The sequence below is a fragment of the Lampetra planeri genome, chromosome 54 (genome assembly GCF_965212315.1).
Source record: "Lampetra planeri chromosome 54, kcLamPlan1.2.h2, whole genome shotgun sequence".
NCBI classification, from domain to species: Eukaryota; Metazoa; Chordata; class Hyperoartia; order Petromyzontiformes; family Petromyzontidae; genus Lampetra; species Lampetra planeri.
Genome location: NC_136160.1, coordinates 5171623 through 5192777, shown reverse-complemented (window position 1 = coordinate 5192777; position 21155 = coordinate 5171623). Strand labels below are relative to the sequence as shown.

General features: G+C 51.0%; 1 protein-coding gene across 1 annotated transcript in view; it reads right to left on the bottom strand.

Moving 5' to 3' along the window:
* LOC144735266 (uncharacterized) overlaps positions 1-21155 on the bottom strand; it is a 26716-nt gene extending 5561 nt beyond the window's left edge. The window contains exon 1 of the mRNA XM_078617772.1: positions 20843-21155. The gene's annotated coding sequence lies outside the window, so the exon portion shown is untranslated. The remainder of the gene's footprint in view (positions 1-20842) is intronic.

Sequence of the window (21155 nt, the reverse complement as noted above, 5' to 3'; positions counted from 1 at the left end):
TGTGCACATCATGGATCCCATCCCTGTATGGTCCACCAACCGCAGACACCGACACTAACATTGTAAGTGCGGTAGTAGGTTTTTACCCTTTTAAACTGGTACAAAACTGACACCTTTATTCAAGGCATCATGTTTGCAATAACCACAACACAAGTAGTCAAAAAAGCAAACAAAAAGAAGCAACTCTGATAATGATAATAATATGCACTGTCCTTGAAGTTGATTGGTCTACACCCGAGACGGCTTTCTTTAGAGCCTAGTCCCCATTGGTGTTGGACCAGATGACGCCAGAAGGCGTACAACTCAAACACAGTGCAATATCAGAGTATTGAGAGCTCGGGGTAAGCATTTGCACTATGAGATCTCTTTTACCAGTGGCAAAATATAGTAGTAGGTTTTTTGACTACTTGTGTTGTGGTTATTGCAAACATGATGCCTTGAATAAAGGTGTCAGTTTTGTACCAGTTTAAAAGGGTAAAAACCTACTACTATATTTTGCCACTGGTAGAAGAGATCCCATAGAGTAAATTGTAAGTGCGGTTAAGTATGATACCAAATCACTGCCGTCACCACCACCTCTATGATCACTGCCATCACCACTTACGTCAGCACCACCAAGAACAGCACTGGCACCACAATCATCATTATCATGACTACCAAATGCATCATCACCACTACACCACCACTATCACTCGTAAAACAACCATTACTACCACACCCACCTCTACCATCTCAACCAAAACAACCATCACGACCAAAATCATCGCCACCACAACCACCAGCACCACCACAATCACCTCCACCATCACGACCAAACCACCACAACCACCATCATGACCAAAACCACCACCACAACTACCTGCACGATTACTACCAAAACCATTAGCACCCCAAAATCATCGCCACCACAACCACCGCTATCATTGCTACCAAAACAACCACCCCCACCATCACGACCAAAATAATCGCCACTACAACCACCGCTATCATTGCTACCAAAACAACCACCCCCACCATCACGACCAAAATAATCGCCACTACAACCACCGCTATCATTGCTACCAAAACAACCACCCCCACCATCACGACCAAAATCATCGCCACTACAACCACCGCAATCATTGCTACCAAAACAACCATCTCCACCATCACGTCCAAAATCATCGCCACCACAACCACCGGCTATCATTGCTACCAGAACAACCACCTCCACCATCACGACCAAAATCATCGCCACCACAACCATCGCTATCATTGCTACCAAAACAACCACCACCCCAACCAACCACCTCCACCCACGTCAGTCGATCAACGACCCAGACAAAAAAAATCTATATTCAGCAAGAAACTCAGCTCCGAGCAAAATCAACTCCTTTTGAATAATGTCTCGAGGTTTTGGGGTGGGGGGGGGGTGAGCCAGCTTTCTCCTGGGTTATAAATAATAAAGAAACCAACCGACCGCACACAAACGCGGCTTCGTGATGCCGTCGCTGCTGCCAATGGCACCGCGACCAACACCGCAAGAGCCCCCGGGCGACCAGACCGGGGCCGTCACATGGTCGTCGTGGTCGTGGCGACGAAATCACGTGACGTCGCAGAAGCATCGCTCTCCTGTTCCCCGTTCGGTGCCCTTCTCCGATAAATCATCCACGGTGTGGTGTGGGGGTGGACTCAATTACGAATTTTTTTGTTGCTTTTTTTTTTAAAGCCCTCGAAAGGAAAAGGCGACGACGCCGGTTTAAAGAGCGAGGCGAGGCGAGACGAGATGCGTGGAGCGACAGGAGCGGGAGCTCCCACGTGATTTAATCGTGAGCACCGCCGCGCGCCCCCTGACCAAAAACACTTTCAAATCGCGCGGACGAATTTATCGTCGCGTGAAAGTGAGCCCATGCCTGCCTTATCTCTAAGCGGGCAGTACCGGTGGGTCGGGGAGAGACACGGAGAGAGAGATCGGAGAGCTCTGCATGCAGTATTGAGCTACCCGTCGGAGGCCGTCGGACTGCGAGAAGGGCTGCGTGCAGAACGAGAGTGAGCGAGGGGGGGGGTTACATAAAGCAAAGCATTAAAAAAAAAACGAAATGATGAACGAAGCAAAGTGCCGACTACACCGAGCATTTTCTTGTTTCCACTGATCGTAAAAAAAAGAGAGAGAGATCAAGACAGAGTGAGATCTCGAGAGAGATCGAGACAGAGTGAGATCTCGAGAGAGAGATCAAGACAGAGTGAGATCTCGAGAGAGAGATCAAGACAGAGTGAGATCGAGAGAGATCGAGGCAGAGTGAGATCTCGAGAGAGAGAGAGAGATCAAGACAGAGAGAGATCTCGAGAGAGAGATCAAGACAGAGTGAGATCTCGAGAGAGAGAGATCAAGACAGAGTGAGATCTCGAGAGAGATCGAGACAGAGTGAGATCTCGAGAGAGAGATCAAGACAGAGTGAGATCGAGAGAGATCGAGGCAGAGTGAGATCTCGAGAGAGAGAGAGAGAGAGAGATCAAGACAGAGAGAGATCTCGAGAGAGAGATCAAGACAGAGTGAGATCTCGAGAGAGAGAGATCAAGACAGAGTGAGAGCTCGAGAGAGATCGAGACAGAGTGAGATCTCGAGAGAGAGAGAGATCAAGACAGAGTGAGATCTCGAGAGAGATCGAGACAGAGAGAGATCTCGAGAGAGATCGAGACAGAGTGAGATCTCGAGAGAGAGAGAGATCAAGACAGAGAGAGATCTCGAGAGAGATCGAGACAGAGTGAGATCTCGAGAGAGAGAGAGATCAAGACAGAGTGAGATCTCGAGAGAGATCGAGACAGAGTGAGATCTCGAGAGAGAGAGAGATCAAGACAGAGTGAGATCTCGAGAGAGATCGAGACAGAGTGAGATCTCGAGAGAGAGAGAGAGAGAGATCAAGACAGAGTGAGATCTCGAGAGAGATCGAGACAGAGTGAGATCTCGAGAGAGAGAGAGATCAAGACAGAGAGAGATCTCGAGAGAGAGATCAAGACAGAGTGAGATCGAGAGAGAGAGGTCGAGAGAGAGAGAAATCGGCGCCGCTGGAGATCCTCGTTTTTCAATCATCGTCTCGGTCGCCCGTGATTTGAGCGACCGCGTGTTTCTCAAAGTCACCGTTCGTGATTGATGTACGCGTCACAGGAGAGCCGCACGGAGTTGTTGCTTGAAGATGTTTTCAGCCAATTTAACGATGATGAGTGTTGTATGATGTTGAACGTCTTTCCCACCGTACGTAGCCAATCCGTGCTAATCGGAGGTGTCTATTGTACAAGTGTGCGATTGAAACCCGGAGCGCCCGGAAGAAAAGAAAAGAAAAACCCCACACCTTGTGCGATGGAGCAACGCTCTATCCCCGCACAGATGGAAACGGTCGGCGGATAAGTCCACTTCGCCGTACCCGCCTTCGCCTGGCCAGCCAGAGTACAGCGGCTTCATCCCACGGAAAGGGGGTTTCCTACGACCCGTCTGCACGGCGAACCACCAACCCTCGCTGCTCGCCTCAACGGTGCTGGGTTAGAGGCGGACGGAGACGTGCGGCAAAAGCGAGCGGCGGCATCCTTGACGGCGGTGAAGCTGATGGTCTCGGTCCGGTCACCGATGATTGTGCAGTAGAACCCCCCTCCACCTTCACGACGGCGATTTGGTCGTTAAGCGAGGATGGGAGACACGGGAAAGGCTTGATTCGCTCCCATAGCATCGAAAGTTACCCCCTTTTCACCCAGAAAACGTTCTTTATAATATTGACACAATGGGTATTAATACTTGAAAATACTAACAACGTTGTAAACACGTAATATTTAAAGCATGGTTAATCATGGCAATAATTACAATTTACTGTATCTATAACAGCCCGTCGTTAACAGGGGATTGGTCGTAAGCGAACACATTGGGCTCAGTGGAGACACTACACTACACTATACACTACACTATACACTACACTATACACCACTACTATACACTACACTACTATACACTACACTATGCACTACACTACTAATCACTACACTATACACTACATTACTATACACTACACTACTATACACTACACTATGCACTACTTTACACTACACTATACACTACACTATACACTACACTACTATAAACTACACTATACACTACACTACTATAAACTACACTATACACTACACTATACACTACACTATACACTACACTACTATAAACTACACTATACACTACACTACTATAAACTAAACTATACACTACACGATGCACTACTATACACTACACTATACACTACACTATACACTACACTACTATACACTACACTATACACTACACTACTATAAAGGGAGACCCCAATATGAGTGGGGATAATGCCAGGAGGAAGAGACTCACATAGAGACCCCTAGAGCTTACATAGAGACCCCTAGAACTTACATAGAGACCCCTAGAGCTTACATAGAGACCCCTAGAGCTTACATAGAGACCCTTAGGACTCACATAGAGACCCTGGGACTCACATAGAGACCCCTAGAGCTTACATAGAGACCCCTAGAGCTTACATAGAGACCCCTAGGACGCACATAGAGACCCCTAGAGCTCACATAGAGACCCCTAGAGCTTACATAGAGACCCCTAGGACTCACATAGAGACCCTGGGACTCACATAGAGACCCCTAGAGCTTACATAGAGACCCCTAGAGCTTACATAGAGACCCCTAGGACTCACATAGAGACCCCTAGAGCTCACATAGAGACCCCTAGAGCTTACATAGAGACCCCTAGGACTCACATAGAGACCCCTAGAGCTTACATAGGGACCCCTAGGACTCACATAGAGACCCCTAGAGCTTACATAGAGACCCCTAGGACTCACATAGAGACCCCTAGAGCTTACATAGAGACCCCTAGAGCTTACATACAGACCCCTAGGACTCACATAGAGACCTTGGGACTCACATAGAGACCCCTAGAGCTTACATAGAGACCCCTAGAGCTTACATAGAGACCCCTAGGACTCACATAGAGACCCCTAGAGCTCACATAGAGACCCCTAGAGCTTACATAGAGACCCCTAGAGCTTACATAGAGACCCCTAGAGCTCACATAGAGACCCCTAGAGCTTACATAGAGACCCCTAGGACTCACATAGAGACCCCTAGAGCTTACATAGGGACCCCTAGGACTCACATAGAGACCCCTAGAGCTTACATAGAGACACCTAGAGCTTACATAGAGACCCCTAGGGTTCACATAGAGACCCCTAACGTGTCCACATTGTTTGTTCTCCTGCACAACAACATTTTTAAAAGGGGTGGGGGGGGGGAGGAGGAGGGGATAGGGCGAGAGAGGGGGGGGGGTCTTACAACCGCACTCTCTGCGACTTTGCATTTATCGCGGGAAAATGCGCGTGGGGCCGCTAACAAACATCACGCGCTGCTGATGCTGATGCCGATGCCACTGCCGCTGCTGCTGCTATGCGGTTCAGAGGGCCAAGAGACGTCAACAAACAAAAATAGCGGAGCAGAGCGCACGACGCGGGGGGGGGGGGGTAGGGGGGGGGCTCTCACGAGGGCGGCGAAGCGATCTCGGGAATTCGTCTCGCGCTTGAATTGCTTCAAATCGCACGCAAGCCACGCCTCCACCACCACCACCACCGCCACCACCACCGCGCGCTGCGAAGACCACAGCCACAGCAACACCGCCACCACCGCCGCCACCACCGCCACCACCACCGCCACCGCCGCCGCCACCACCACCACCGCCGCCGCCACCACCGCCACCACCGCCACCACCGCCACCACCACCACCACCACCGCCACCACCACCACCACCGCCACCACCACCGCCACCACCACCGCCACCACCACCGCCACCACCACCGCAACCACCACCGCCTCCACCACCGCCTCCACCACCACCGCGCGCTGCGAAGACCACAGCCACACTAACACCGCCACCACCGCCACCACCACCACCACCGCCACCGCCGCCGCCGTCATCGCCGCCGCCACCACCACCGCCACCACCGCCACCACCGCCGCCGCCACCACCGCCACCAACGCCGCCACCGCCACCACCACCGCCACCACCACCGCCACCGCCACAACCACCACCACCGCCACCACCGCCGCCACCACCACCGCCACCACCACCGCCGCCAGCGCCGCCACCACCACCACCACCGCCACCACCACCGCCACCGCCACAACCACCACCACTGCCGCCACCCGCCACCGCCACCACCACCGCCACCACCACCAGCGCCGCCACCACCACCGCCACCGCCACCACCACCGCCACCACCGCCGCCACCACCGCCGCCACCACCACCGCCACCAACGCCGCCACCACCACCGCCACCACCGCCACCACCACCAACACCACCGCTCCACACTTTCACCAAACTTCCGTCACCCAGCGAGGGATTGAGTCGTTCGGCACGACGTCCGACGTTTCGTCCCACTGTGCCGGGGGAGCCTCTTAAGGAACCGAATTCAGAGCTGAGGAGAGAACAGTCCCTGCGCGAGCGTGGGGGCGAAACGTCGGACGTCGCGCCGAACGCAACCCCCCCCCCCCCTAGAACGCAACCGGAGAGCCCGCGATAGACCTTGACCTTTGAAAAACGACCCCTTGACCTTTGAGAAACGACCCCTTGACCTTTGAGAAACGACCCCTTGACCTTTGAGAAACGCCCCCTTGACCTTTGTGACACGACCCCTTGACCTTTGTGAAATTACCCCTTGACCTTTGGGAAACGACCCCTTGACCTTTGTAAAACGACCCCTTGACCTTCGTGAAACGACCCCTTGACCTTTGTGAAACGACCCCTTGACCTTTGTGAAACGACCCCTTGACCTTTGTGAAACGACCCCTTGACCTTTGTGCCCTTGCGCATTCGTGCACGCACAAAGACGCGCCACGCCTGACGCTGTGAGTCATTGGAATAAACAGACACAACTCACAGAGTCCGACCCTTTATTTATCATCTTGACTTGAAGTTTTCGTGACTGCAGGAATCCATACTCTTTGGTTCTTTCGGTAAAGTCACGTAGGTAGAAAAATCTCATGAAAAGTAACATACCACGACGTTTCGATCGCAACACAAGCGGTCGTCCTCAGGCGGAAATAAATCATCCAGCAGTGGAACTGCTGAACCAGCGACAGAGCTTTTTTAATTTTGAATAAAATTTTTATTTTTTACCCCGAGGGCTCCACTGCCTTTTTATTTTGGGCCCGGATCAAATTCAACTGCCTCCCCTCCTCCTGTAAACCCAACCGAGCCGTCGCCACAAAGACAAAGATCCCCCGTGTATCCTTAACAGACCGTTGAGGCAAGTGCTGTGAGTAGCGAGTAGCAGCAACCTATGAAGGCCGGCAGTGTGGCACACGAGGAGGGGGGTGGGTGGCTAGCACCACGCCCGGCCGCCCTCGTATGCCCAGTGGCGATTACACACCGCACCCAGGTACTCGTTTGAGGCTGAGTCGACCTAGGGGAGATCCAGGTCCGGCTCAGAAAATCGTCACCGGTGTTGGTCGTGAGCAGGGATCGAACTCGGGTAGCCGGGTTCGTAGCGCAGCGTGCCTAATCGCTCCACTACCGCTCCCCTTATACGTATACACACATGTACACAAACACAAACTTGTGTACACTCACATGAACAACAACAGCTGTTGTCGTGTCAGACTTGGTGCACTATGAGGCTGTCACGTGGAGTGTGGAAGATTCGCTGCTGCTACTGCCAGGAGGAGGTCACGGGACAGACTCAGGTGCCATGGGTTGTACTGCTGTGCCAGGCTAGGTGCAGGAGGAGGTCACGGGGCAGACCCAGGTGCCATGGGTTGTACTGCTGTGCCAGGCTAGGTGCAGGAGTTCACGGGACAGACCCAGGTGCCATGGGTTGTACTGCTGTACCAGGCTAGGTGCAGGAGGTCACGGGACAGACCCAGGTGCCATGGGTTGTACTGCTGTGCCAGGCTAGGTGCAGGAGGAGGTCACGGGACAGACCCAGGTGCCATGGGTTGTACTGCTGTGCCAGGCTAGGTGCAGGAGGAGCTCACGGGGCAGACCCAGGTGCCATGGGTTGTACTGCTGTGCCAGGCTAGGTGCAGGAGGAGCTCACGGGGCAGACCCAGGTGCCATGGGTTGTACTGCTGTGCCAGGCTAGGTGCAGGAGGAGGTCACGGGGCAGATCCAGGTGCCACGTATTGACCGACCGAGACGACTTACCGGCACGATGCCCCACCTGAGCTTCCTACTGGGCCACCTCGCTCAACAATATCACGGGGTTCGGCTTAGCAAGACCATCACTCAACACGCTCATTGTTCACCCTATATCCCCACTGTCCTTCGTAAATAAACGTTGTTTGTCAACAAACACCGCGGGCTTATTGCCGTTAAGTCAAAAGGTCAACACAGCCTAATCTACGGTTAAATGATTAAATACCCTGACCTTATGACCTCTCCCTATCCCAAAGACAAAGAGAATGGGATAGCCGATGCAATGTTGGCACTGTTATAGACTGCTCCACACAGCCTACACCCATAATACAGCTCTGTGTGTAATAGAAGTCAAAGATCCCCCGTGTAGCCTTAACAGACTGTTGGGGCAAGTGCTGCTGTTAGCGAGCACCTATGAAGGCCGGCACGGCACACGAGGGGGCGGGTGGCCAGCACCACCACGCCCGACCGCCTTTGTCTCCCCAGTGGCGATGTTTACACACCGCACCAGGTACTCATTTGACGCTGAGTCGACCTATGGGGGAGGCACAGGACCGGGTTCAGATAATGAATCGTCCATCGGTGAGCGGGAATCGAACTCGGCTCGCCGGGTTCGCAGCGCGGCGTAGCGCTAACCGCTGCGCCACCGCTCCTGCCAGGTCACCACCGCTGACCCCCCTCACCCGCTCCGAACGATGTGCGGTTCGCAGGCTTGCGCGAGCGCGTTGCTACAAAGGCACGATGTCTGACGTTTCGCGCACGGGGGGTGTGCTTCTCCGACGCAGATGTCTGGCAATTTTTTTTAGTTTTCTTCAGCAGGCACGCGGAGCGAAACGTCGGGCATCGTCGTGCCGAACGGCCCGCAAAATATGGAGGGACTTGCCCGCGTTATTTATTTATTCAAGGGAGAGAACCTCTCCAGGGGGAGACGGAGCACTGATGAGATCGACTCGCGTGCGGCAGTGGCGGTGGTGGCGGCGGTGGTGGTGCCACGCGGGATTGGTGAGCCGAGGCATTCATCCAGCAGTGGGTAGACACTGGCTGATGATGATGACGATGATGGCGATGGTGGCGATGATGGTGATTATTTTCGAATTGTTTTTTAGCAGTCAACTCAAACGTTGTTTTTTTTTATCTGTTCATTCGCCCCCCCCCCCCCCCCTCAATTATCGTAACATTTTATTGTCGCTGCTTTGATTGGCAGCGGCTTGGGCGATCCACTGTTGGATGACGGCCTCCCCCCCTACCACCCCTCACGGGGGGGAGGGGGTCGTTTGACCATACTTCACCACACTGATCAGTGAGGGTTGATTGGTTGGTGAAAGGCTGCAACAGCTGTCGTGGCCGGGGTTCACAGCGCCAACCGCTGCGCCACCACTCCCCGTAATCCCTTTACCCCCCCCCCCCGCGCGCTCGGCCCCCACCCCCCAAATCCCCCCCCCCCCCCACCCACCCTGACCCCCCATGAGCAGTGTTTGCCAAGCCTAATTTTAGCCTTGAATCATCCTTTGTGACGTCACCGCTCACCAATTAATGCTCGTAAGCCGCAGAGGTGGGGGGGGGGGTGCGTCCAATGTCGCTGACTTCACTTTTTATTTTATTTTATTATTTCCATTCTACGTGACTTTACCGAAAGAACCAAGAAGATGAATCCCTGCAGTCACAAAAGCTTAAAATCAAAATTCACTCGACGCGTTCATTTGCTGGCCCGCTGGTTTTTTTCCCACAATCCACTGCTGGACAAAGGCCTCGCCGTGATGCGTTGATTAAAAAATAAATATTATTTTGAATATTATTATGTAAATATTTTTTTGTTCTAGGGTAGTAAGTGTTATTTCCTAATTGCGTATGCCTTAAAAGCACAGAAAATGGCTATTATTCCCCACAAACTTTGCTTTTGTGACCAGGACAGTGATATTTTTAAATGTACCTATTTTCAATGATAAAACGTGGTGTGCATTTGTGTCATTCCTTCACGTAAAGTCCTGGTCACTATAGCAACGTTTACGGGGGAATAATAATAGCCATATCCTATACTTTTGAAGCATAAGCAATAAGAAAATAACACTTACTACCCATATTCTTGGTTCTTTCGGTAAAATCACGTATAAGGGAAATAATAAAATAATATTATTATTTTATGTAACACGATTTTTTAAACTGGGTGGTAAGTCTTGATCTAAAGCTTTCGTGACTGCAGGGATTCATATATTTGGTTCTTTCGGTAAAGTCACGTAGAAGGGAAATAATAAAATAATAATATTCTTTTAAATAAAAAATATTATTTTAAATAATAATATTAGAAGGGAAATAATAAAATATTATTATTATTTTAAATAATATTATTATTTAAAAGAAAATTATTATTTTATTATTTCCCTTCTACGTGACTTTACCGGAAAAAGAACCAAGAATATGAATCCCTGCAGTCACGAAAGCTTTAAATCAAGACTTACTACCCAGTTAAAAAAATCGTGTTACATAGTGCCACTGTCAACTTTCGCGGGGTGGCCGCGTGACCACGTGCACCCAGAGCCGCTCCAAGGCACCGACTCGCCACCGGCGTCAGCTGTGGACCGGGAGTCGAACTTTGGTGCCAGGCAGGCCCCACGCTCATCCCCCCCCCCCCCCGACAGGCGTGGAGCCCGCGTTGGCCCGCCTGCCTGCCCGCCTCGCTCTGCGCGGTTTCGGTTTGCGCGATTTCACGCGGGGATTCGAGGCTCGTCTTATTCCTACCCAGAAATTCGCTCTGTGTGCATTGCGACTCTGCGGTCAGAAGTGTGGATGAATCGTGTACTCTGTCTGTGTGTTGCGTGAGTGGGGAGCGGTGGTGCAGCGGTTAGCACTACGCTGCGCTACGAACCCGGCGACCCGGGTTCGATTCCCGCTCACGGCAAACACCCGGTGACGATTATCTGAACCGGTCCTGGGCCTCCCCTAGGCCGACTCAGCCTCAAATGAGTACCTGGTGCGATGTGTAAACATCTTCGCTAGGGAGATAAAGGCGACCGGGCGTGGTGTTGGCCACCCACCCCCTCGTGTGCCGTGCCGGCTTTTATAGGTGCTCGCTAACAGCACTTGCCCCTACAGTCTGTTAAGGCTACACGGGGGATCTGTGTTGCGTGAGTTACTCGACATGCAGCTGTTTCGCACGCGGAGATACGAACAGGGACACTGCTTCTTGTGCGCGTTTGGTTCGTTGTCCTTCCACTCCCTCGCCGCACCTCCGATTGGCACGGTTGGCTACGTACGGTGAGAAAGAAGTTCAACGTACAGATAAAGACACACAGAGATGCACACAGAGATACATACAGATACACACACGGACACACAGATACACAAAGAGACGCAGAGATACACAAAGGGACACACAGAGACACACGCGGACACAGATACATACAGAGACACATACATATAAACACACAGAGATTAAAAAAACCGCCTTTGTCTCCCCAGTGGTGATCTTTACACACCGCACCAGGTACTCATGTAAGGCTGAGTCGACCTAGGGGAGGCCCAGGACCGGTTCAGATAATCGTCACTGGTGTTAGCCGTGAGCAGGAATCGAACCTGGGTCGCCAGGTTCATAGCGCAGCGTAGCGCTAACCGCTACACTACCGCTGCCCATACAGAGACACACACAGAGATACACAAAGAGACACACATGCACACACAGACACACACAGAGACACACACAGAGATTCAACATCGTGTACTGTGTGTACTTTGTCCGCTACTAACATCACATTTGTTATCATGTTACAGTGCATATTATCCGTTCATTTTCAATTAAAAACGATAGTCCCATATAAGTGATGACATGTTTTTAAAGCACCCCTTCATAATGAACGGACGCTGTGCATTGTGTGCGTTCCAAGCGACGCGATTTCGCTTGGTGCGCGCCCACCTTTTTCTTTTTGGAACGCATCTACTACAACCACTCCTGCTAGCGCATGAAGCGAAGTAAACCTTGGCGTAACGACAGCAACAACGACGACGACGACGACATTCAAGCCGAGGGTTAGCGATGGCCACAAGCGGACGGGCGGGAACGGGCGGGGCAGGGCGGGCCAGACGAAGTGACAGGTTGAAGTTTTCTCATTTATCCGTGATGGCTCAAATCGAGAGAAAACTTTGCCTACCCTCCCCCCACCCCCCACCCAAAGTTTGTCGGAGCGCGTGAGAATTCCTCCGCGCGCCCATCGCGAAACGCGGCGCCAGACTTTTAATCGCGTAACTACTTAAAAAACATTTTTAAAAAAATAAAATATTAGTTTTAGATTCCATAATAAAAGTTATTTTTGTTTGGGTTCGAAGCGCGTTAATATGAATGTGTGTCGTTATACACGGCTTGCGTCGCGTGAACAAAAACGTGGCAAATTCGTTAATTAGTTCGGCAACACGCCGTTTGCGCGTTGCAGAGTAAACCCCACGACGTCCGCACTTTGTTTTGATTCCACGTCCTCACTCGCGCCATGCAATGGCAACATCCTGAGATTGTGGGCCAGCGCGCATCGACGAAAATCAGCAGGCACCCCGGATTCTCATCGGAGCACGCGGTGGGAGGGGGAGAAAGGGATTTTCTGTAGGAAGCGGAGTTGGGTTGGCCAGGTAATTTAAGACCGGTCTAAGGTTTAGGAATGGGCCCGATGTACACGTGTGTATGTATGCGATCTAACCCTCCCCACCCTAAAAAAACCCCTCTATTATGCATGATATTGGTGGCGAAAGCCTGCCACGTGTTAAACTACACGTGTGTTCTTTTTACCCTGTCTCTGAGCTTATACAGGGTGCTTCAAATAAAATGTTAACGCTTCTGAGAATTTGCAACGATACCACAAGCAAGCAATGCGCATCTCGTGGTATTGGAGAAGATTCCAGACACGTGTTGACAATGATGGCGAACAAGTGACTTGTTGACTTGTTGAAGCTACTAACATCACATTTGTTATCACGTTACAGTTGTGTTATTATGCGTTCCTTTTCCCATATAAATCGAGAGTCCCATGTAAGTGTTCACATTTTCTTTGAAGCGCGCCTTCACAATGGACGGACGAGGTGGTTCCATCACGGAGTTTTTTCCGATCGACGTGGCGTGGACTACCGTCCGGTTTGCGAATCACGGCGCGGCTGATTAAAGGCGATTTTCATAGCTTGGGTTTTTTCGGTAAAGTCACGTAGGTAAAAAAATAAAAATAAAATTTAATAAAAGTAAAATAAAAATACAATAAAAATTTTTAATTTACTTTTTTTAATTTTCATTTTTTACCTACGTGACTTTACCGAAAGAACCAAGAAGATGAATCCCTGCAGTCACGAAAGCTTTAAATCGATACAAATATTCAGCAGCAGGCGTCAGGGTCGCACACCAGGCGAGGGAGTTAACATTTCTAGCCACGGCGGCGCTGTGAGTGACGTGCGGTATAACAATGACGGAGTTGGTACAGCCAGGGAATGGAAACGCATCCGAGTAGAGACATCCGCCGAGGAGACGGAGCGATTGGAACCGGCTCCTCGTGTGTAGAGCTAGCGCTGGGGGTGGATTGTCCATTACGTTGCAGGTTCTGCGAGAGATGGCGACGGCTTTGGGTGGCTGATGGTGACTACGATGATCCATCACATGAGCTATTCACACACAACAACAACATAAACAAGGTGGTCCACCGCTATGCATGTTGAACTCCTTTCGACAGCCGTGCTAATCGGAGCAGTTACAAAATGAAATGCATCGCTTATTTTCTGACGTGACGGCGATAACTAACGATGCAACAGAACCTTTCGTCATTGAATCATCACAGGCGTGGTCGTCGTGATCATTCTCCATCCAACTCATCCTCCCTGAGCCTCTGTGCAAGTCTGGGCACGACTCCCTGTCACTTCTCCTCTGCCACTGACCGACTGCCTCGCACTCTCTCTGTCTCTCTCTCTCTGTCTCTCTCTCTCTGTCTCTCTCTCTCTCTGTCTCTCTCTCTCTCTGTCTCTCTCTCTCTGTCTCCGTATCCCTCTCTCTCCGTCTCTCTGTGCACCTCCGATTAGCACGGCCGGCTGCGTACGTTGCGAAAGAAGTTCAACGCAGGCGCGTGCGTACACGCTACATAAATGCGTCCAAGCGTACGGGCTCCAGTTAACGATGATCCATGCTCCATCATCGTCATCATTGTCATCATCAGCCACGGCAGATGTCATATTTTTCCCAGGCCTAGCGATATAAGGGCCTCCCGTTAATTATATTATTATTCTCATGAATTGTGTATATGACCTTGGGATGATAATATGCAATTTCGAATTTTTTTTTTTAAGGACAAATAATCTGAACGAGGGCTGCCGATTCACGTTCGGAATTTTTCTGTTTGCCTGCAGAGAAACGAAAGGCGAACGAACGGGTGACGTTCTGCACACTCTTCGCATGGTACCTGGGATAATTAACCTCATACTCTTAGTTCTTTCGGTAAAGTCACGTTGGTAAAAAATGAAATTAAAATTAATAAAAATAAAATATGTATTAGTTTTAATTTCATTTAAAATTAATAAAAATAAAATATGTATTAATTTTAATTTCATTGTTTTACCTACGTGACTTTACCGAAATAACTAGGAGTATGAATCATTGCAGTCACGAAAGCTTCAAATCTAGAAATAATTAACCTCGTCATTTTCTATCCACTGCTGGCTGAAGACCTCCCCCCCCCTGATGCACCAACACTGCTGCACAGCGGCCGCGCTGCTTGCAGAGCGAGGAGCCGATCTCGCTGATCGCTCCGTCTCTCCCTCGGAGGAGCGTCGCTGTCGGAGGAGGCGCTTTCTCGCTGCCGGCTAAATTAAGTCGAACCCGTCAATGACCTTTTGGGTGAAATAAATTGATTTGCGAACGGGCGGGCGGGCAGGCGAACGCTGACACGGACGAGTTTGACCGGTCCGTCAAAGGTGGGGGATGAGGTAGTGGCAGCAGCAGCAGCAGAAGCAGCAGCAAATGAGCCGCAAATATTGGAGTGGTTTTGTGTGTGTGTGTTTTACAGGTGATTGAACCGTCAGCAGAAATGAAGCGAGGCTCACAAAAAAAAAAACTGTCAGGCAGTACAAAATAATAAAGAAATGTATTCATAGAGAGAGAGAGACACACAAACTCCGGTCATCCTCGCATTCGCGTGTGCTGCTTCTGCGGCCGTCTGGAACGCTCTTCCTTCCCAGATTTGTAAGCCGCTGGGAGCTGTGCGCATTAAAATAATCGTCTAGATCGAAAACTCCTTTCGTTAGGACTGCTTTTTGTGTGTTAGTTCGTTGTCCTTATCTCGCACCTCAAAAATTAGTTTAACACACACGCAGGAATACAGACACTCACACGAGTAGATGGACAGATAGGGATACACATACACGGACTGGTATTGCGCATGTCGATAGGAATGGAGATGGGTGTATATGGATGGGGAGACGGACAGAGAGACGTGAATTCCATCCTCAGCCGTCCTTCACGGGTGGCTGCAAATGAATGTCTGGAAAGTCCACGACGCAAACGTTGTCACGCCAACTTTCGTGCACAGCCTCGCCGGGCACTGCTAAGGTAGCGAGAAACTCGGCCCCGGGAGGTTCAGTCCGCTCGCTAGAAGCCAGACTCGTGCTCTTTATACTGGTAGGAACCACCTGGTTACACCAGCCCACAGGGGATTATTGTGTCCGTCCGTCGTGCATCCAAAAATGGGAGGGGTGGGGCTGGGTGGAGAGGGGAGGGTGGGGAGGGGCTGGGTGGGGAGGGTGTGGAGGGGCTGGGTGGGGAGGGTGGGGCTGGGTGGGGGGTGGGAGGGGTGGGGCTGGGTGGGGAGGGGCTGGTCACCCCGTGGTGCCCTTATAAAACTCAACGTTTAACCTACTCACACCGGCTTGTGGTGACCGAGTGGGTACCGTCAGCTCGCTTGCACTTGGGACACCGTCATTTGGGCGGCTCAAAAACCCAGAGTTGGAGCCCAGGCCCTGGGCAGTACCGTCCCAGTGCCACTGTCAAGTTGTCTTGTGGTTGTTGTTGTTGTTTAACTTGCATCCCACTGGGATTTTTGCACACTGCGTTGGTGTACGGTGTTTTTTTTCTTCAATATTTTGCTGTCTTTTCTTGGATTTTCTGTTTGCACTCAGTCACATATTCACTTTAAGATGTTTTTTGGTTCATGTTTTTGTTTTTTGTTTGTTGCGGTTGCACCCGATTCAAGAGCCGAATGGCTCACAGGGCTATACCTAATAAATGAACTTGAACTGTCCGTGCCGAGCCACTTGTTGGCGACCTCGCCTCTCTTTCTCTTAGCCTCCTCGTACCACTGGCAACATCCAAGCCAACATGGGTCCCTCACGGTGCGTTTTTGTTGTTGTTGTTGTTGTTGTTGTTAATTTCCCACCGGCTATTTTGCCGAGCCGAGCCGGAACCGAACCCGCGATACGCTGGCCTCACGACGAGACGTCTGAGAGTGACTCGGGGCCAAGCAGGGCCAGGGACAGGGTTACACATTCCTGCGGAGGGAGCTGGTAGGAACGTTGGGTTGCTCGGTCAATGGCCAGGGTCAACGGCGGTGTGGTGTATTCCGCAAATATGGCCGACTGTGAGGGCGGGCACAAGCCGGCGTGAGTAGGTTAAACGTTGAGTTTTATAAGGGCACCACGGGGTGACCAGCCCCTCCCCACCCAGCCCCACCCCTCCCACCCCCCCACCCAGCCCCACCCTCCCTACCCAGCCCCTCCCCACCCTCCCCCCCCCAGCCCCTCCCCACCCTTCCCACCCAGCCCCTCCCCACCCTCCCCTCCCCACCCAGCCCCTCCCTCCCCACCCAGCCCCTCCCTGCACGACAGACGGACACAATAATCCCCTGTGGGCTGGTGGAACCAGTGGGTTCTAACCAGTATTATTTTAACATGGAACCTCGGTATGGCTCCGGCACGGCTCGGTTGTCCAGTGGAAAAAATATGTATGTGTGCCTGTGTCTCTTGTGTAATTAGTGGGGAGCGGTGGTACAACGGTTAGGGTGCTGTGCCAAAAACTCGACGACCCGAGTTTTGATACTCACTGCCAACACGGGTGACGATGATCTAATCTGTCTCCTGAGCCTCCCCCAGGTCGACTCAGCCTCGAATGAGAAAACATCGCCACTGGCGAGACAAAGTGTATTGGTTTAGCCATGTTTGTTTATTGTAGTACAGAGTTAGACTGATGGCCTTAATCTAAGTTGTCTTGTGGTTGTTGTTGTTTGGCTTGCATCCCACTGGGATTTTTGCACACAGCGTTGGTGTACGGTGTTTTTTCTGCAATATTTTGCTGTCTTTTCTTGTATTTTCTGTTTGCACTCAATCACATAGTCACTTTAAGATGTTTTTTTGTTCATGTTTTTTGTTTGTTGCGGTTGCACCCGATTCAAGAGCTGAATGGCTCACAGGGCTATACCTAATACATGAACTTGAACCGTACTCGCAGTCTGTTAAGGCAATACATGGGATATTTGTACCTTGATGAAATAAATACCCCCCCCCCACACAGGGGGTGGTTCTCGTGTCGACATAACGGGAAGTCGCTGCCAGCTTTGTGTTGTGACCGGTTGCCGTGCGAGTGCCAACAGCTGTGTGCCAACAGCTGACACAGCGCGGTCGCGTCCCAGCTGTGCGCGAGTGGCGATGCCACCTTGATCGTTGAGATTCAAGCCAATCGGAGGGAATTCACACACCCCCCCCCTTCTCTTTCTTTTTTTACGATCAGTGAAAACAAGAAGATGCTTGCTGTAGTCGGCACTTTGCTTCGTTCATCATTTCGTAATTTTTTTTTCTCTCTGTGTAAGTTTCCAAACAAAGGCAAAGGCCCCCCCCCCCCGTATAGCCTTAACAGACCGACGGGGCAATTGCCGTTAAGCGAGAAGCCCCTGTGAATGCCGGCACGGCGCCCGCAGCCTATAGCACCTGTTAATGTCACCTCTCCGCGAGCACTTAGGGGCCGTCCATGAATGACGTCACGCGATTTTGGACGATTTTTGACCCCCCCTCTTCGTCACACGACGTCACAAAAAGTCAGACCCCCCCCTCAAATATGACGTCACAAAGCTCTGCCCCCCCCCCCCACCCCAAAAAAAAATAAAACATGCTTCAAATCGCTTTAAACTATTGTCATTGTAGTGCGTATTTAATGTGGCGCTGCACTCTGATGTTGTAGGAGAAAACATGTATTAAAACGTCTATTTAATTAAGTAGAACGTGTTGTCTATATTTATTTAAAGTTGCGCATTGTGATGTGACGTCACATTTCTCAACCCCCCCCCTCGTCATACATCGTCACAAATATCTGACCCCTCCCCCCCCTAGGTGCGTGACGTCATTTATGGACGACCTCTCATCCGTACTCAAACCCCTTGCTTGGCTTGCCAGTCCTGAGCAGATCGAGCGCATTGCGGGCTCTACATATTTGGCCACGCGCCAAAGTTCACGGCAGATGTCAAACAGTCGTAGCGACAGCCAGAGACGGGCCATACACACGACTTCAAGTTTCAAGTTCAAGTTTCATTTATTTGGTATATCCCTGAGCCATGCGGCTCTTAAGTCGGGTGCAACCGCAACAAACAAAATATGAACGGAGAACATCTTAAAGCGACGACGCGCAACAGAAACATCCTGGATAAACCAGCAAATCTTCAAACTAAAATAAACGCCGTGTGCAAAAATCTCAGGGTGATCATCCAAAACGCTATAAAAAAATTAACCCATAAAAACTAAGCTTTTCACTATAAATCCTTTATATGCGTGGCGGCTAGAGTCCTCTCGTCCTCTGGCTTGAGATGGCTGCCACCTATGGGTCAGATGATTGCCTGCCACCATTAAGCAATTGGTAATTAAATATTATTATTTTTTTCCTAAAAAGTGTAAAGTTATGGAAAAATGTGTTCACGAAAATAAATTGTCACGCACAACGAGTCTGTGTGCAAAATGTCAGCTCGATTGGATCACGGAAAGTGGGTTAAAAAACGACCGAAAGATTTGCACGGTCGTAAGCGCGCAAGCAAGCAAGCAAGTGAACTTAATATAAAGGATTTAAAAACAATGGCGAGAACAATGATATACAGCAGCAAGCGTGCACAACGGCCTGGTGTGAGACCTCAAATTGATCTTACCCCCCCCCACCCGCACACGTGACACGGGCTGTGGCGGACAAACTTTGATTAACACGCGGCAACCAACCACTCCCGCCCCAACCCACCAGTGATGGCATACAACACCCACCCCACCCGCCGTCTCTTACAGCAGGCTGTGGGCTAAGGGCGTTAGCTGCCGTCGAAAATGTGCGCAAGCCACCGAACAATCCGGATAGAGAATGACTGCACGACCTCGTGGGACAGCGTAAGAGGGCAAAGACAAAGGCCCCACCTCACCCACCGCCCCGTATGGCCTTAACAAAAGGCTGTTGGGGCAAGTGCTGTTAGCGAGCAGCACCTATGGAGTTTGTCCACGGCATTATACACAGACTACCACTTCGAGGATGGGATAGGCCAGGGGTCGGCAACCTACGGCTCCGGAGCCGCATGCGGCTCTTTATGGGCTGCTTCTTGACGATATGTACGTATGTACAGTATGTACTCAGATGCATTGCGGCTCTTGAAATGCTGAATTTTGTACCGAATTGGAAAGAAATGGCTCTTCTTGTTATTTTGGTTGCCGACCCCTGGGATAGGCTATGCAATGTTGGCGGTCAGCTGTTATGGATTGCGCTCTCCGCAGCTACGTGTGTAGTCATAGTCAGATATCCCCCCCGTGTGTAGCCTGTAACAGGCTGTAGGGGCAAGTGCTGTTAGCGAGCAGCACCTATGAAGGCCGACACGGCACACGAGGGGGCGGGTGGCCAGCACCACGCCCGGCCGCCTTTGTCTCCCTAGTGGCGATGTTTACACACCGCACCAGGCACTCATTTGAGGCTGAGTCGACCTAGGGGAGGCTCACAACCGGTTCCGATAATCGTCACTGGTGGTGGCCGTGAGGAATCGAACTCGGTTTGCCAGGTTCGTAGCACAGCGCGTTAACCGCTGCACCACCGCTCCCATAGACACACACACACACACTGACACACATACACACTGACACACACACACTGACACACACGCTGACAGACATACACACTGACACACACGCTGACACACACTGACACACATACACACTGACACACACACACGCCTATCGGATTGTAAGACGCACCCTCAAACCTACCGGATTGTAAGACGCGACCTCTCCCCACAACTTTCATTTTCAGGAAACAAAACACACGGTCGGCAAGGCGCGTATTACTACCGAGGGAACATGTTAGAAAATGCGCGTCTTATAATCGAGAAAATGTTAGAAAATGCGCGTCTTATAATCGAGAGAACATAGTATAAAATGCGCGTCTTATAATCCGGAAAAATGTTGTAAAATGCGCGTCTTATAATCGAGAGAATGTTAGAAAATACGCGTCTTATAATCGAGAAAATGTTAGAAAATGCACGTCTCATAATCGAGAAAACATGTTATAAAACACGCGTCTTATAATCCGGAAAACTGTTGGAAAATGCGCGTCTTATAATCGAGAGAATGTTATAAAATTCGTTCTTATAATCGAGAGAACATGTTATAAAACACGCGTCTTATAATCGACAAGAACAAAGTGTTGGTACCTGGGGCGCTGAGGTTCCTCTGCCGGGTTCCTCTGCTGGGCTCCTGAGTCGGGGCGGGTGCGCTCCGACTGCCTTGCGCGGTCGACCAGAGGAAGGGGGAAAGAGGGGCCTCGTCTCTCGCTCTCTCTGTCTCTCGTCTCGTCTCTCTCACTGTCTCTTGTCTCGCTCTCTCGTCTCTCTGTGTCTCGCTCGCTCTCTCTGTCTCTCCCCTCCCTCCTGCGAGAAGGCGACCGTGCTGGATGTTGCTGGCCGCTTCGTCTCCCCTTTAAAGGTCCCCGGGGAGGGGCCTCGGCACGGCGAAGATTGCGCAACA